The sequence below is a fragment of the Microcebus murinus genome, chromosome X (genome assembly GCF_040939455.1).
Source record: "Microcebus murinus isolate Inina chromosome X, M.murinus_Inina_mat1.0, whole genome shotgun sequence".
In the NCBI taxonomy this organism is placed as follows: Eukaryota; Metazoa; Chordata; class Mammalia; order Primates; family Cheirogaleidae; genus Microcebus; species Microcebus murinus.
In genome coordinates, this window is record NC_134136.1 from 75,870,296 (window position 1) to 75,887,353 (window position 17,058).

Below are 17,058 nucleotides of genomic sequence, written 5' to 3' on the forward strand. Positions count from 1 at the left end.
TGTTGATTCTGCCGACCCATGAGCATAGTATATTCTTACACCTGTTTACATCCTCTGAGTATTTTCTTCTTCAGTGTTTCATAGTTCTCCCTGTAGAGGTCTTTTACCTCCTTAGTTAAATATATTCCTAGGTACTTTACTTTCTTTGTTTCTATTTTGAAGGGAATTGAGTCTTTGATTTAGTTTGCACTTTTATTGTTGGCATATGTGAATGCCTCTGATTTCTGTGTATTCATTTTGTATCCTGAGACTTTACCAAATTCATTTATCAGTTAAAGGAGTCTCTTGGTTGAATCCTTGGGGTTTTCTAGGAATAATATCATGTCATCAGCAAAGAGTGAGAGTTTGATCTCTTCTGTTCCCATTTGGATGCCCTTAATTCCACTCTCTTGTCTGATTGCTGTAGCAAGGACTTCCAGCACTATGTTGAATAGAAGTGGAGATAGTGGGCAACCTTCCGTTGTTCCTGTTCTAAGTGGGAATGCTTTCAATTTTTCTCCATTCAGTATGATATTGGCTGTGAGTTTTTCATATATGCCTTGTATCATTTTTAGGTAAGCCCCGTCTATGCCTATTTGGGTGAGCGTTCTTACCATAAAAATGTGCTGAATTTTCTCAAATGCTTTTTCTGCGTCTATTCAGAGGATCATATGGTCTTTGTTTTTGCTTCTGTTTATATGGTGAATTACATTTATAGATTTGCATAAGTTGAACCATCCCTGCATCCCTGGGATTAAGCCCACTTGGTTGTGATGGACTGTTTTCTTGACATGCACCTGGATTCGATTGGCTAGGATTTTGTTGAGAATTTTTGCATCTATATTCATAAGGGATATTGGTCTGTAGTTTTCTTTTTTTGTTGCATCTTTTCCTGGTTTTGGTATCAGGGTTATGTTCACTTCATAAAATGTATTGCAGAGGATTGTATCTTTCTCAGTGTTGTGGAATAATTTCTGCAGGATAGGTACCAGTTCCTCTTTGTAGGTGTGGTAAAATTCGGGTGTGAAACCATATGGTCCAGGACTTTTATTTTTAGGAAAGGTTTTTTATTGCTGTTTCAGTTTCAGTACTTGATATTGGTCTGTTCAGGAATTCTATTTCTTCCTGGTGGAGCCTAGGGAGGCTGTGTTTTTCTAAGAAATTGTGCTATTCCTCCACATTTTCAAGTTTGTGTGCATAGGGGTATTTGTAGTATTCATAAATTATATCTTGTATCTCCATGGCATCAGTTGTAATATCTCCTTTATTCTTCCTGATGGAGCTTATTAGAGATTTTTCTTTTCTGCTTTTCCTTAGTGTAGCCAAAGGCGTGTCAATTATGTTTATTTTTTCAAAGAACCAAGAGTGTGTTTTGTTAATCTTCCATTTGGTTTCCCTGTTGTCAATTTTGTTTAGTTCTGATTTGATATTAATGATTTCACTTTTTCTGCTGGGTTTGGGGTTGGGCTGTTATTCTTTTTGCAGCTCTTCAGGACCATTCATTAGGTTTTCTGTTTGTGATCTTTTCATTTTTTTGATATAGGGATTTATGGAAATTAACATTCCTCTCAGGACTGCTTTAGCTGGGTCCCACAGGTTTTGATAACTTGTGACTCCTTTGTCATTTAGTTCAAAGAATGTCTTTGTTTCCATCTTGATTCCTTGCTTATAAAGTGATCATTCAGCAGAAGATTGTTTAGTTTCCATGACTTTGTGTAGAAATCAGAGTTCCTGTTAGACTTCATTTTTACTTTTATTCCATTGTGATCTTAAAAGATATATGCCATGATTTCTATTTTTTAAAAATTGTTTGAGACATGATTTGTGTCCTAGGATATGGTCAATCTTAGAGAATGACCCATGAGCTGATGAGAAGAACGTATATCCAGTGGTTTTGGTGTAGAATGTCCTGTAAATGTCAGTTAGGCCCATTTGTTCTAGATTTCTGTTTAAGTCCATTATTTCTTTGTTGATATTCTTTTTGGAGGATCTTCCCTGTGCTGTCAGTGGGGTGTTAAATTCTCCAACTATATGTTACTTGCTTCTTTTGTCTTATAGCTCATAGACGGGCCTCTTTGTTTGATATCTTGGTCAGTCTGATGACTGTATATTGTGATGTTTTCCTGTTTGCATTGAATCTCCCAGGGGTCCTCTGAGTTTCTTGAACTTGTATGTCAAATTACTAGGGCCTGGTAAATTTTCCTCTATTATATCCTCAAATAGCTTATCCCACCCTTGAGTTTTTCTTCTTCCCCTTCTGGTAACCCAATGACTCTCACATTAGTTGTCTTCACATAATCCCACATCTCTTGTAGGCTTTGCTCTTTTCTCTTGTTTCTCTGCTCTACATGACTGATTTATTTAATTGGAAGGTGTTATCTTCAATCTCTGAGATTCTTTCTTCTGTTTGATCCACCCTGTTCTTGATGCTTTCCTCTGTGTTTGTAGTTCCCTGAATTGATTCTTCATTTCTAGGAGTTCGGATAGACTTTTCTTCATTGTTTCAATTTCTTTAGTGAATTTTTGTTCCAGGTCTTGGAATCTTTTTGCATATTCTTTGTGTTGGTTATTCTGTTTTTCTTGCATATCATTGAATTTTCTTAGGATCCATGCTTGAAATTCTTCTTCTGTTATTTTAGTGGTCTGATTTTGGTTGATGTCCTTTTCTGAGGGGCTGGTGTTCATCTTTAAGGATGTGCTTTCCATTTGTGTTTTTATATTTCCAGAGTTCCTTTGCTGATTTCTTCCCATCTGGATCAGTTGTTGCTTCTTACCTTTAGGTTTTCGTTTGGGTATCGACATGCCTTGTTTAGTCTGTGAGCCAGCAGGTGGTGTTTGTGGGTGAGTTTCGACCACAGTCTGTATTTTAAGTCAGCAGATATTGTAAAAAGGTGTGTAGAATGTCCTTCCTGTTGGTATGTGGCACTTTCTGGGAGGAGTAGGCTACACTGTTGTTTGGGGGTCCTGTAACCAGCTCTTGTTCCTCTGGAGAGGCACTCTAGTGCCTCAGGTGTTGGGCAGGGCCCTGGGACTTCCAGGTATGTCCTTATTCTCCACCTCAGTGATGGCTGGTCTGGTAGTAAGTCTGGGCAGAGCTGGGTTGGTTAAGCCTGCCCTCTGGGACCACAAATGCTGTTAGTAAGGATCACAGTTCTGTTCTCTGCTTCCAGGAAAAGCTGTAAGGTAGGGGTTGTAATGGCCCCACTTAGAGAGTCTGCGTGTGGGGGTGGGGCTGTCCAAGACCCCCAGTCTGGAGTGGGCCTTCCTCCTTTCCATCATCCCCAACTCCGTGGCTTCCCCTGGGCCTCTGCCAGCTGGCCAGACTCCACGCCACTGGGTCTTCCCTTACTACATTGCAGGCTGGGAGCCTCCCTGCACCGATTCACCACCTGGGCTTGGCACATGGCCCCCTCTTGGGAGGAGGGTTACCCCCAAGCACGCTGATTCCCCTTTAAGGCCCACACACCCTAGCAGGCTCATTCACAAATATCCCCTCTGTGCTCCGGGGAATGCGAGACCTGGGTGCATGTGATTTGGTCTGTATGTCTGACTTCTGGGCCCCGGAATTCACTCCCTGACCCCACCAGGGAGAGGAGTGCCAGTCCCAATTCAACCATAGGAGCCCAAGCTTGGTCAATCTCTCTCAGCCTCAAGGTCTGCCCTGTGCTCCTTGAATCACTGGGCCAGCAGCACCTGGGAGGGGTGATGGGTAGGGAGCTCACTGTCTGAGTACCCCCCAGTGAGCTGAAGGGCCACAAAAGGGAAGGTTCCATTCCCTGGAGATGCCTTTGGCTGGTGGCTATATTGTCTTCTCAGCAGCCACGGATAGGAAAGGGGGAGGGGAGAATGAAGCAATATGGTGCCTGCCACAAGGCTTGGTTCTGTGCACACAGAGATACCCTGAGGGAGTTTGGAGCCTGGTGCCATGTGTGTTACAGGCTTACCACTCACTGGCAGTGACCGTCTCTTGGCTGGTGTCCGCAGGTCTATCCAGCCGCTGGGGAGCCCACCAGCAGTCCGAGATGCAAGGGAGGGAAAAGTTAACTGTGCCACCTACCCTTGCCGCTGGTCTCCAAGCTTCTTGGGAGGTCTCTGCTTTCAATTCTCCTATACAACCTCCTCCCATGGAGTCTCCCATAGTCTCTGTAGTCTCCAGTACCCCTCTTTCCATCCTTCGTCTGATGTATGCTTGTCTGCTTGCTTCTTTCTTCTAATTTCTTCTAGAAACTGTCTTTTTTCAGAGACACTCTGTCTGGCAGTGTTTCTCATCCACCATCTTGCTCCACCTTCTACTACATTTTCTTAATCCACTCATGAATTGTTGGGCACTTGGCTTAATTCCACATCTTTGTGATTATGAATTGTGCTGCAATAAACATTTGAGTACAACTGTCTTTTTGATAAAATGACTTATTTTCCTTTGGGTAAATACCCAATAGTGGGATTGCTGGATCAAATTGTAGGTCTACTTTTAATTCTTTGAGGAATCTCCATACTATTTTCCATCTAGGTTGTACTAGTTTGCAGTCTCACCAACAGTGTGTAATTCCTTCCTCATCTACACCAGCATCTATTGTTTTGAGACCTTTTGATAAAAGCCACCACTGGAATTAGGTGATATTTCATGTGATGTTGATTCGGATTTCCCTGAAAATTAGTTACATTGAGTATTTTTCATATGTTTATTGGCCATTAGCATATCTTCTTTTGAAAAGCTTTTGTTTTTGTTGTTTGTTCACTTTTTAGTGGGGTTATTTGAATATTTTTCTTGTGGTTTGCTTGAGTTCTTTGTAGATTCTGGTTATTAGCCCCTTATTGGATGTATAACATGCAAATATTTTCTCTCATTCTGTTGGTTGCCCTTTCACTCTATTATTTGTTTCCTTGGCTGTGCAGAAGCTAACATAGAAACACTGGATTTAAATGAGACTCTAGAGCAAATGGGCCTCACAAGACATTTACAGAACATTCTACCCAAAAACTACTGAATGTACATTCTTCTCATTAGTACATGGAGCATTCTCTAAGATTGATAACATATTAGGCCACAAAACATCTCTTCACAAATTTAAAAAACTATGAATTACACTAGAAATTATACATCTTCTCAGATCACAGTAGAGTAAAATTAGAAATCAACTCCAACTGAAACATTCAATTCTACACAAAGTCATGGAAATTAAATAACCTATTGCTGAATGATTATTGGGTCAAGAAGGAAATCAAGATGGAAATCAAAAGATTCCTCAAACTAAATGACAAAGAGAACATGAGTTATCAAAATCTATGGGTTTCATAGGACTGCAAAGCAGTCCTAAGGGGAAAATTCATAGCCTTAAATGCTTAAATGTCTACAGCAAAAAACAAACAAACAAACAAACAAAAAAGGTAGACCACTAATAAAAAATCTAATGGATTGCCTGAAGGAACTAGAAAAGGTAGAGCAACCCAAACTTGAAGCCAGCAGAAAAAAAGAAATAACTAATGTCAGAGCAGAACTAAATGAAATCGAAAAGCAAACAAAACAAAAATACAGAAGGTTAATGAAACAAAAAGTTGTTTCTTTGAAAACATAAACAAAATTGATTGACCTTTTTCTAGATTAACTATAAATAAAGGACCAAAATGAGCTCAATCAGAAATGAAAAAGGAGATATTACAACTGATACCACAAAAATACAAAATACCATTTGTTAATGCTATAAAAATCTCTATGCACATAAGCTTGAAAACATTGAAGAAATGAACAAATTCCTGGAAACCCACAACCTTCCAAGCCTCAATCAGGAAGAAATAGAACTCCTTTCCATATACATTTTAGAATTAGTTTGACTATATCTACAAAAAATCCTACTGGGATTTTGATTTGAACTTCATTAAATCTATAGAAAAATTTTGGGAAAATAGATATTGTTATTATGTTGAGACTTCCAATCCATAAATGTAGTTTATCTCTTCATTTATTTAGGTTGTCTTTTTTAAAAAATCAATGTTTTATAATTTTCAGCATACACATCCTGTACATGTTTTGCTAGGTCTATAACTAAGTACTTTGGGCTTTTAAAAATCTATTGTATATGATATTTTTTTTAAAAAATTGATTTCCAAATATTCATTGCTAGTATATAGAAGAAATATGGTGGATTTTTGTGTTTTTATCTTGCATATGTTGACTTTGATGAACTCACTTATTTGTTCTAAGAGTTTTTTTGTAGATTCCTTATGATTTTCTACATAGGTAATCATGTCAAATAAAATAGAAATGATTTTATTTCTTCCTTTCCAATCTGTATGGCTTTTAGTTCTTTTTCTTTCTTTATTGGACTAAGTCTTCCAGTATGATATTGAATAAGAGTGGTGAAAACAGACATTCTTGCCCTGTTCCCAATCTTAAGGGGAAAGCATTCAATCTTTGACTATTAAATATTATACCAGCCATAGGTTTGTTTTGTAGATGTCCTTTATCAGTTGAAGAACTATTTACTGTAAACATATATTGGATTATATCAAATGCTTCTTCTTCACCTATTAGCAACATTATGTATTTTTTCTTTATACTGTTAATATAATGGATTATATTCATTTATCACTGAATATTGAGCAATCCTTGAAATTTCAGGATAAATTATATTCAGCTATAACTGTTATTTAAATATTGCTTTATTTCATTTGCTAATATTTTGTTGAAAAACTTTGTATTCATGAGGAATATTGGTCTGTTCTTTTAATTATTTTGTCTCACTTTGGTGTTAGAGTGATGATGGCCTTATAAAATAAATTAGGAAGTGTTGTCTCCTCTTCTAATTCTGGGAAGAGATTGTGTAAAATGGATGTTGTATCTTTTATAAGTGTTTGTTCCATCTGGAAGTGTAGGTTTCTTTTTTGGAAGTTTTTAAATTACAGATTTAATTTCTTTAGTAGCTATTAGTATTCTATTTATATTGTATATTTCACATCTGATAAGTTTTGTTAGCTTGTGGTTTTAAAGCAATTGGTTCATTTTATCTAAGTTGTCAAATATATGTAAATAGATATTTGCTCATATGATTCCCTTATTTTTCCTTTATTGTCTATAGCATCTGTAGGAATGTCCCCTATTTTATTTATGATATTGAAAATTTGTGTCTTCCTTCTTTCCCTCTCTCACTCTTTATAAGTATTACTGGGGGTATCAATTTTATTGATATTTTCAATAAATTTTTGGTTTCATTTTTTTTTAGCATTTTGAAGGATTTATTTAATGTACAAAAGAAAAGACTACCTTTTAACCAGCCAAGTTCGAAGTTAAAAGGAGGAATTTTAACTTTAGTTCCAGAGAATGCATCTTTATTTCATTCAAAGCCACTGATCATGTGGGCAATATCCCAGTTGGTCTCTGCAGACAGTGGTCCCTCTATTTCAACACCTTTTTCAGTTACAGAGGCAATTTGAAACTGGTTGAAAGAACAGGCATCTTAATAGTATAGCACTTGGCACACAGCGTTCTACTAGCTCGCGGGTGTCTCAGTTTGGCTTGTCACTGGCTGCTTCTACAGAACTTCTCGCAGCAGAGGCTGAGACAAGAATGCACCATAACTAGTGGCCAGCGAAGGGGCTTCGTAGGCTACACCAAGCATGTCCACATAACCGAGGAAGCTCTCTCCATCAGCATAGCCTCCAATGACCATGGTGTTCCACAGAGGGTTCATCTTGGAGCAGCAGCTGTACATGGGCCTGGTCAGTCATGAATGAATAGCTTTAGGACTATAACTGTGTCCATCTCTCAATAGTTCCTCATCAATCACTATCTGACTGAGAACTTGCTTCAAATACTGGAAATCAGTGTAATCTCCAGAAGCACCCAGAATGGTACTGTTGTTGACTAGCATAATGCTAGAGATGTTGCAGAAACAAGCCAAGGACACGTAGGAGCCCAGCATGTCTGAGGCAATCACCACTCTGCCCTCGAACTTAATGCCGAGGACTGAGGTCCTGGTCACCATGGGGTTCTGGGTCTGCGTGATCGGACCCACGTAGAGTGAGGACACCAGATCTATGGAGTAACTGGGAGTGGATGGGATGTGGATCATTGATGAACTTTTTTTTTTTTTAAATAGAATAACAGGTAGTTTTAATAAGGGCACAGAGAGCACCCCACTGCACAGGCGCTTAGGGTCACTGAGCACAGGTCCCATCACAGCAGCTCAGGGTCACTGGCGCAGTGTCCACTGATGTGAGAGCCACATTCTAGTGCATCCAGAAGGAAAGCGTGTTTCACAGTTGTAGGAAGCACCGTCTGAGGATGGGACATGGCACTTGAGGTTACATTTAAATTTCGAAATACACATCAGTATCCTGCTCTGGTTACCTCCTGATAAAAAGAAAGTGAGGCCTGAGATAAACCAGCCTGTAGCGTTTACAAGGAATAGCGAGCTGGAAGTGTGCATTGACCAGGCAGGGACATCTGGTCTGCTGCTCTGTGAACACAATCCAAATCCCCTTGGAGCATGAGGGGACACGTCCTCCTCCAAGGACAGGCTGTATCCACTGCAGGCGGCCCAAAAGGGAGAAGCTGGTGAGGGAACCGTGTCCTGGATCTCTGGCCATGTGGAAGAGACCCCAACCCTGAGTTAGATATGCCCGGCCACCGCCCAGCTTCGGCTGTGAGCAGATCTTATGTCCTATGGAGACCCCCACCCCAGGTAGGCGACAAGTTCTGAGAGGAAAACTCATGCAAGAAAGTTTCCTGAATTCGTACCAACTCCACGGTGCCTGTCTGGCCTTCTAAAGATGCTGAAGAGCTCCATAGTGAAGAAGAAGAAACCTGCAAGCATTGTGATAAACACAAAGCAGCCGCCAGGCATGGGAGAATGCCTTCCCCTCCACGAGCTGCAAGTTCATCCCATATCTACACGAACTACAAAACTAGATTCTTGGCATTAAAGGAAAAAACCAAAACAACAAAAAGGCTTGCTGCTAACGCAAGAGTTATAAACAGGAGACTCAACTTTGGAGCTTTCAGAAAGCAGCGGTTTGTGAACTTCACTTGTATTTTAAAACACAGAATACTTCCAAAATTTGGAATCAGTGCTTGATCTTTTTAGGTGGGGGGTAAAAGACGGGCCGTCTTCACAGACAGACCCACAGCCCCTGGTTCTTGGCAGCCGCCCCAGCCAGCCAGGCCTCCTGCTTGAGGGTTCCGTGCAGTTGCTCAGCTGCTGGTCCTGCTTAGGTGAGGCAGAGCTTTATCTGACTGTTTGTCTTCACTGCCTTACCCTGTCTTGGCAGAAGGCACTAGAGTTTAGGTACCATTCCATACACTCTGGTAAGCGTATCTTTAAAATCTCCAACCTGGTAGCAATTGATAAAAGGTGTTATCCCAAACTTTAGGAGCATACTGATGAGGTCCAGCTTTTGTTACAAAGCCAGACTCTTGCCAAAGTACTTCTTCTGAGAGTTGAGAGCCTCCACCTAAGCGGCGCAGGTCCCATGCTTCTCCCATTCGTGCTTCCAGAACTGGCTGCCATTAGGAGAGGAATCAATTACATCAGGCCAGTAGGTCTTCACTTCTGGCAAAAGATCCTTAATCTCTTCTAAATTAAAGTGCCACAATTGATTACATTCTTCAGTTTCATCAGACCACAACCTGTGTATTGTCCAGTAATGTGGAGGGTCTCTACAGTCATTTTGCACCTCCTTGCACACTGTCTCACGCCAGTGTTGAACCAGAATTAGTTTTTTTTTTTTTGGGGGGGGGGTTGGGATTTAACTGTCTTTATTTTCTAATTAAAATTTTACAAAAGGGAGGGACATAAGGGGAAACAGATTACCCTGCAGAGCTAACACCCACATTAAATGCCAACTGATAGCTTAAAAGGAAATAACTACATGGAGTCTAATCGAGATATATATGAGTTGAGTCTCATGATTAGCCTCAATAATGTAAGAAAATAATTCACAACATTGGAGTCCATGGTTGTCAAGTATGCTCTCTTGGGCATGGGTAGGTGAAAGTCTGGAGAAATGAGTTCTCTCTATGACCGGTGACAAAGACGGCTCCTGGTTTGATGTAAGAGCAAGTCCTGTTGCCAGGTGCTGTCTGCAGCTCACAGTTGAGTTTAGCAGTGAATTGAGTGGAGAACTTGGGAAATACAGGCACACTCAGAGGCTGGTCAGTTGACTTTACCTTCACACCCTGGTACTTTTGTATTGGATTTGCCTTATTCACCAGTTCTTTCTGTAGCCTAGCTAGCTTCTTCTTCTGCTTCTCTTCCTCCTGCTGTCTGGCCGCCTCCAACTGCTGGGTTTTCTGGGCTTCAACTTCAGCCATTCTCTTCTCCAGCTCTTGCTGCTCCTTGGCTCTTTTATCAGTAGCAAGCTGAAAAAGGTTCCTGAACTAGAGAACCAGAAAGGCCCTCAGTAACTGATTTTTTTTCTCTTTCTTGGGAACAAAGGGCTCCTGGGAGATGATGGTGTTTGGATGAGCCTTGGAGCAAGCTGCTTCTTTTTGCTGTTTCAGTTCTTCCTCTAGCTGGTGCTTCCAAATCCACACCTTTGGAGCACCTCTTTTGTCAGTCTCCAAGCAGAAAGGCTCACTCTGGGTCACATTCTTTACCTTCTTCTCTGGCAGGTTAATGGTATCAAAATGAGGCAAGGGAAGTGCCTTAAACTTGGGTACCTCTCCTTTCTGCAGTTCTTTCATTTTCTTCTCCTTCTGTAACGGACTTTTTGTTTTGAGAATCAAAGGAGAAAGGGCACATCTCCACAGTTCTTGCCTCTATGATTTGGGGCTTAAAAGGCACCCCATAATGTGGTACAGATTGAGCTCTTATCACTACCAGTTCATCCTCTTCTTCATATCCTTTGGTGGGTATTTGGATTATATTCTTCAATGTGAAGGCTGGTGACTTGGGGACAGTGCTTGGAAGTACCTTCTTTTCAGAAACACCCACAACATCTTCCAATATCTTAGTAGGGCAAGGTCTGGAATTAAATTCAAAGTGTTCATCTTCTGATTTCTTCTTTGACTCTCAATCCTGGACTCCTTTCTCAATTTTCAAATCAAAGCCAATAGGCTGAATGGGTGGTTTGACCCAATTCATGGTAGAGGTGTAGTGTGAAACCAGACCTGTGGACCTGTGGGCCCTGAGCCTGGAGTGGAGTTGTTTATTTTATTTGAGTACAATTTTCATGGAGAGGTTGTAATCCATGGAGGCATTGTGTCCTGGAGCTTTGGGAGGGAGGCTCCCAAATGGGCTGCTTTCCACTGGAGGTTTATCCTCTGAAGGCTTCTGAATAGACTCCTTTTCCCCATATGATTGCTCTTTCTTCAGATTACCCAGGCTGCTGGACTTTTGCAGACTTAAAGTTAAAACACTATCACACGGCTGATTTTCCACAGCAGCACCAAGGATTATTTTTTCCACCATTCTCTTCAAATGAAGTCTGTGATCTGGGCCCAGAACGACACTTCTGCTCTGGGCCTGCTGGACGTGGTGCAGGCGCCGGAGCACAACCATAGCCTGAAGGCCATGCCACTGCCACTCAACCACATGGCCCAGGAGCAGCTCAGTCACCCCAAACTGACAGCACATGCAGTCCATCAAATCCAAGCCTGCCTCTTGAGGAACAACCACAGGGACCCTGCCTTTTCTAATGGCCTGTCCCACCATCAGCCACTGAGTCTGGTTCCAAACCCCTCTGAGTAGGAAGTGAACAAACGGTGTCAGTCGGTGCAAAAGCACATGGAGCTTTTGCATGTGCTGTGGGGCTGTGCACCAGGCTGAGGATGCCATCCAAAATGACAACTTCTTTCTCAGTATTCTCCCCATTCTGTATGAGGCTGGGAGCTCCCCAAGCCCTCATTGACAGTTTCAGCAGAAGCTGGAGGGTCTCCAGAGACAGGACTTCACTCAGGCTACACTAGACACAACAAGGAGCCTCTGCTCACAGATACTGCAGGGATCTGGCTGGCGTGAGCAGCTAGAGGGAGTCCTGTTGGGCTCAAGGGGCTTCCCAGAGCTGCTGCCAGAACAGCTGCTGCAAAATGCCTTCACTAGGCTCAGGGATATGCGGCTGTCAGTCACAGGGACCTTGGAAGAGAGCATTGTGGCTCAGGCTCTGGCGGATCTGAGTGCAGCCAGGGACGGGTTGGTGGAGAATCTGGTTCAGCCGGCAACAGTGGTGATGCCCTCTGCCCTACCCACACTGGATGGAGATGAGTCGAGCCTCCTGGGGCTTGGGAAATTGGAAGGTCTCTTCTTCCCAGAGGAGAAGGAAGAGAAAGAGGAGGAGGAGGAGGAACAGAAGGAGGAGAACGATGACAGTCCTCAGAAATGGCCTGAACCCCTCGGCCATGGTCTTCGCCCCACCTCATCCATTCATAGTACTGCTGAGGAACCAGAGCCCGAGCTTGGGGCTTGTAGGCGGGGCCGTCCGCACGTGGCTATCCGAGGTCTGCTTCCCCCTCCCCCCAGGCCCCCGGCCAGCCCGCTGCCTCTCATGGACCTGCCACCAGCTGGACAGCCCCTGCGCCATCTGACTAGACCCTGCCGCGACCTCGCCCGCACTACCATCGCCCGCCGCCAGGGGGCCCGCAGGTGCCCCAGACTTGCTGCAGGAAGGGAATGGGTTCAGTACCAGAGTGGAGAAAAATTCTTCTCCAAAAGGCTGATCCAGCAGGATCGCCTTTGGGCCCCTGAGGAGGACCTGGCCACTGAGGGGGATGCCAGTCCTGTGCCCCGTACGCTGCGAAAGAGGCTTTTCACCCTCTTTGCCTTTAAGAAACCTCGTTCCACACGGGTTCCATGGCCTAATCTAGAGACCAGCCTTGTGGCAGCTCTCTGCACCCGAAAAACCACACTTGGTGACCTGCTGCGGCCACCAACCCATCCCAGCTGTGGTGAAGAATCTGGTGGGGCTGAGGAGGGCATCAGCAGCCTTGACTGCCCGCATGAGCCGGCCTCGCTACACAAGGGATAGCAGGGCCTACTCAATGATTCTACTACCTGCTGAGGAGGAGGAGGCAACACTGGGTGCCAGACCCGACAAGCTGGGGCCCCTGGAGTGGGGAGAGACATAGCTGGCTCCATCCTTTGAACAGTGGGTATAAGTGATGCTGCAGAGGATAGGAGTGAGCCGAGGCAGCTGGGGTGTTGAGCATTTTTTCATATGCTTGTTGGCCATTAGTCTATCTTTTGAAGAGTTTCTGTTCATGTCCTTTGCCTACTTTTTAATGGAGTTGTTCGACTTTTTTCTTGCTGATTTTCCTGAGTTCTATATGGATTCCAGTTATCAGCCATTTATTGGATGTGTAGCACGTGAATATTTTCTCCCATTCTGTAGGTTATCTGTTTGCTCTTGTAATAGTTTCCTTGGCTGTGCAGAAGTTTTTTAATTTGATTAGGTCTCGTTTATTTATTTTTGTTGTTTCTATGATAGCCTTTGAGGTCTTCATAAATTATTTACCATTGAATTCAAACACAGCAGCTGAGATTTTGAAGCCAGACTTTTCTGATTCCAACACTTGGAATCATTCTTGATTCCTGTCTTTTATACCTCATAGCCAGTCAGCAAGTCCTGCGAGCTTCACCTTCTAAATATATCCAGAATCTGAACACTTCTCACCACCCCCATTGATAACACTCTGGTTCAAGCTGCCATCTTCCCTGGCTCACTTTATTGCAGTAGCCTCCTGACTGGACTCCCTGCTTGCATTCTTCCCCCTAACCCCCTGCAGTCTAGTTTTAGTACAGCAGGAAGAGTGAATCTTTCAAAACACATCATGGTTCTTCTATCATTGAAACATTGTACTGGCTCCTCTTTTCATTCAGAATAAATGTCAAGGTCTTCACAAGGGCCCAGAAGGCCCTCCATGCTCTTGTCCCTTGTTGCCTGTCTGACTTTGTCTGCTACAACTTTCCTCCTCACTCCTTCCACTTCAGCCTCTTTCATCAGATATCTACTAGGTCTATTCCTTCTATCTTTCATATTTTTACTCAAATGTCACCTTTTCAGGAAAGCCTTTCATGGCCATCCTGTTAAAAACAATTATCATATTCCCCTGTCCCACACTTCTAATTTTTCTTCCTGGCATTATTCTTTCTAGTAGCACATTTTATGAACTAACATACTACTAAAGTGACTTATTTACTATAGTTATCATATGCTTACAAATAAACTTTCAGGATCTAGGATCTAGGAATCTTTGTTTTTATCATCACTCTATTCCCAGTGTCTATCACAATGCCTGACATTTAGTAGGTGCTCAGAAATATTTGTTCAATCATAATGAATGAATGAATGATTTTTATTACTCCTTTATGACTCAGCAAAAATAATAATTATAACTAATAAAAGCTACTATTTATTGAGGGCCTGCCACTCAGGTGCTGTATGTATTTCATCTCATTTTATCCTCCAGACATTCCTATAGTATAAACTATATTATTTATATTTCACAGATGAGTAAAACTGTTCATAGATAGAATAGAAGGTAGGAATGAGAATAATAACAGTTAACATTCATTGATCATGTACTACTAGGTGCTGGCTACCATTCTAAGAGTTCATTATGCTCTATCTCATTTGATCCCCCTAAAACTCTAAAAAAAAGATGTTATTATTATTTCTATTTTGCAAATGAGAAAATTGAGACATAGACATTTTGAATGACTTTCTCAATATCACATAGCTTGTTAAAAGTGGCTCTGGTCTACTAACCAAGGCAATAGACTCTAGGGCCCAGGATCTTTACTTGTATGCCCTCGTGTGATCTCAAGAAGTGGAAATCAAGGGTAATGACAACTTCTAGATTTTTTGCTTGAGCAGTTGGAGATATTGATGCCATTTATTGAGGTGGACAAGAGTGGGAGATGAAAAATTTGGAGAAATTAAAAAGCAAGTATTTAGTTTTGGCCATGCAGGATTTAAGATGCTTATGAGACATCCAAAGGAAGACTATGCAATTGACTATGCAAGTCTGTAGCTCAGAGGAGAACTCTAGACTAGAAATATCAGTTTGGAAGCCATGAACATAAAGTTGGTATTTAAAGCCATGGGAATAGATGTGATCATGACCTCTTGTGTGTCTGCAGTATGCACAGATGTGCTGTAGCAAAGGCTGACTGGGAAAAGAAAGCATACATCCCAGATATATGAATAAAGCTACCCTTTGAGACAAACATAGGCTCAGCATGTAGGTGATACTTTGGTTACCTATATGCTGAATTGGATATAGATCCTCTTTCTGGCAACATTGGAGAGCATCTACCCTTCTTTCTAGATCTCTTCTGAGAACGTTAGTTTGAATTATCTGCATATTTCTTTAAAAAGCCCAAGAGAAGCTATTGATATTCAAGAGTGCCAATTTTAGGGAATTTCTCCACATTTTCAAAGCTTTATCTCGATTTCATACCAGAGCACCAGGAAGCTACAGACCTGGTCTCTATCACTCTGTTTCCAGTGGAACTTCCTCCATAGAACTGTTGTTTAACATTATGTATTTGAATTTTCCTGAGGACCCACATAATAGACACCATATGTGGAATATCAGTGCATTTCTTAGGTAAAACTCCTTTTAGGTGTACCATCCATTATGTTGTACAAGTTCCCTTAAGCAAAGACCTAGACAAAAAAGTTTTCTTACAATTCTGAAATAAGAAACAGACTGTCTTGATAGACTAGTCTACTTGCTTTTATGAGCTGCCCAAGATCCTCTAGGCCATCATCTGTCCATTGTTGCCTTATCTTTCAGGAACTTCAGAGTCAAATAGTTGCTCATTTTTAGTAGTTTCTCTTCATCAGGGTCAAGAATCACAAACTGGGGGAAAAATGTTACCTATGGATGAGTTGTGTTCAGCTAACCTTGTGTTTAAAAATAGTTATGTGCCTCATAACAATATTTCAAAGACAGACTGCATATATGACAGTGGTTCCACAAGGTTATAATACCACATTTTTACTGCACTTTTTCTGTGTTTAGATATACAAATACTTAGATATTTTTTTTTTGAGACAAAGTCTCACTCTGTTGACTGGGCTAGAGTGCCATGGTGTCAGCCTAGCTCACAGCAACCTCAAACTCCTGGGCTCAAACACTCCTCCTGCCTCAGCCTCTGAGTAGCTGGGACTACAGGCATGCGCCACCATGCTTGGCTAATTTTTTTCTATATATTTTAATTGGAAAATTAATTTCTTTCTATTTATAGTAGAGACAGTGTCTCACTCTTGCTCAGGCTGGTTTCAAACTCCTGACCTTGAGCGATCCACCCACCTCGGCCTCCGAGAGTGCTAGGATTACAGGCATGAGCCACCGCGCGGCCAGCCTTAGATATGTTTAAATACACAAATACTTACCATGTGTTACAATTATCTACAGTATTCAGTACAGTAACAGGCCATACAGGTTTCTAGCCTAGGAACAATAGGCTGTACCATACAGCCTAGGTGTGTAGCAGGCTATGCAATGAACAGGTTTATTTGATCAGGTCTGCCTACTCTGCTTGCTTTTGGTTGCCTACTTTTTGTAATCTTTCCCCCTTTTTCCATGTAGCTGGAGGCTGTGGTAGGTGAAGGCTATGCTGCTGAATGCTGAACTTAACCTTCACTGGCTACTTTGTTTTTCAGAAATTGGGCCAGTTTCTGTCCAGTTCAAACCAGTTGAGACCACCGACTCTTCATTTGGGCCTGTGCAAATGCCAGAGAAGTAGCCTTTTTATATCAGTGGACCAAAAACTCTACCACACATCATGCTAATGCCACTATTTTCTGTACATATGTCCTATGAAATGCCATAAACCCCAACTACACTTGCGTGGAATAAGCCTGTTAATTCATTTTTCCCCACTGCAGATCACAGTTCCCCACACCTTAGACCCCCCCACTTCCCTAACCCTAAATATCTCTAAGCCTTATCTTTAGGGAGGTAGATTTGAGAGCTGTCCTCCCACCTGCTCACTCAGCAACCTTGAGTATAAATCTTTTCTCTTTTGCAAAGTTGGTGTCACAGTGATTGATTTACTGCAAGTGGGGAGAATGGACCAGGCTGATAATAGTCATACTCATCTAGATTTGTGTAACTACACTCTGTGATGTTCACAG

General features: G+C 42.0%; 4 pseudogenes; 1 reads left to right on the forward strand and 3 right to left on the reverse strand.

Annotated features, from left to right (window-relative positions):
- Nucleotides 1-7,277: 7,277 nt before the first annotated feature.
- LOC105858388 (proteasome subunit beta type-4 pseudogene) lies at nucleotides 7,278-8,048 on the reverse strand (annotated as a pseudogene).
- A 994-nt stretch (nucleotides 8,049-9,042) lies between these two features.
- LOC105858387 (ribonuclease T2 pseudogene) lies at nucleotides 9,043-9,696 on the reverse strand (annotated as a pseudogene).
- Nucleotides 9,697-9,937: 241 nt separating this feature from the next.
- LOC105858386 (targeting protein for Xklp2 pseudogene) lies at nucleotides 9,938-11,060 on the reverse strand (annotated as a pseudogene).
- Nucleotides 11,061-11,396: 336 nt separating this feature from the next.
- LOC105858385 (capping protein, Arp2/3 and myosin-I linker protein 2 pseudogene) lies at nucleotides 11,397-16,667 on the forward strand (annotated as a pseudogene).
- The last annotated feature ends 391 nt before the right edge of the window (nucleotides 16,668-17,058 follow it).